We start from the raw sequence: 1,431 nt of genomic DNA on the forward strand, positions 1-1,431 counted from the left end.
TTCCTCAGAATTTAAATCAAAGAATGGTCTATAACATGGTGACCATGTTATGGACATGAGGAAGACACTCCTGGCAGTGTTGAAACCCGGTTAATTCGTTAAAAATAGTGACTGAGGGCTATTTTCATTCAATTGTAACTATTCACGGTCTCTGAACGTGCAGCCATGTACAAAATTTTGTGACAGAACAGTGTTAGGAAAGACGTGAAGCAAACAGTGCGAGAGGAATAAAGAGAAGAGAAAGAGGCAGTGGGTGAGTGTCAGTGGTATTGGGAGACAGAGTGTATGGCAATGACAACGAGAAAGAGAGAGATAGTGACTGTGAGAACAAACAACAGAACGGAAAGGAAGGAAACAATGAGATATTAGCAATAAGAGAGAGCAGGAGGGAGACAGCGACAGTGAGAAGAGACTGTAGAGGTAGGGCAGAAAAAAGGGTACTGTTGCTGTGACGCAAGAAACAATAACAGAGAGACACAGAGAGGCAATGACAGTGAATGAGCGAGTGAGGGAGGGAGGGCAGCTGAAAGCGGCGACTTACAGCGGCGGACTAGTGGGTGGGACTGAGTTGCAGCTAGTGGAGATTTTGGGAGTGAGAGGTGGATTCCATGTTAGAGTGCGAATATGTTAGCATGAGTAAATTATTAATGGTGCTGAGGAAGGTAGACGGTGAAACAGAGGGAATAATGTGTTCTTTGATGTTGTTGTTGTTGTGGTCTTCAGTCCTGAGACTGGTTTGTTGCAGCTCTCCATGCTATTCTATCCTGTGCAAGCTTCTTCATCTCCCAGTACCTACTGCAACCTACATCCTTCTGAATCTGCTTAGTGTATTCATCTCTTGGTCTCCCCCTACCATTTTTACCCTCCACGCTGCCCTCCAGTACTAAATTGGTGATCCCTTGATGCCTCAGAACATGTCCTACCAACCGATCCCTTCTTCTGGTCAAGTTGTGCCACAAACTTCTCTTCTCCCCAATCCTATTCAATACTTCCTCATTAGTTATGTAATCTACCCATCTAATCTTCAGCATTCTTCTGCAGCACCACATTTCGAAAGCTTCTATTCTCTTCTTGTCCAAACTATTTACCGTCCATGTTTCACTTCCATACATGGCTACACTCCATACAAATATTTTCAGAAATGACTTCCTGACACTTAAATCTATACTCGATGTTAACAAATTTCTCTTTTCCAGAAACGCTTTCCTTGCCATTGCCAGTCTACATTTTATATCCTCTCTACTTCGACCATGACATTTATTTTGCTCCCAATATAGGAAAACTCCTTTACTACTTTAAGTGTCTCATTTCTTAATCTAATTCTCTCAGCATCACCCGACTTAATTCGACTACATTCCATTATGCTCGTTTAGCTTTAGTTGAAGGTCATCTTATATCCTCCCTTCAAGACACTATCCATTCCGTGCAACT

The sequence above is a fragment of the Schistocerca piceifrons genome, chromosome 9 (assembly GCF_021461385.2).
Source record: "Schistocerca piceifrons isolate TAMUIC-IGC-003096 chromosome 9, iqSchPice1.1, whole genome shotgun sequence".
In the NCBI taxonomy this organism is placed as follows: Eukaryota; Metazoa; Arthropoda; class Insecta; order Orthoptera; family Acrididae; genus Schistocerca; species Schistocerca piceifrons.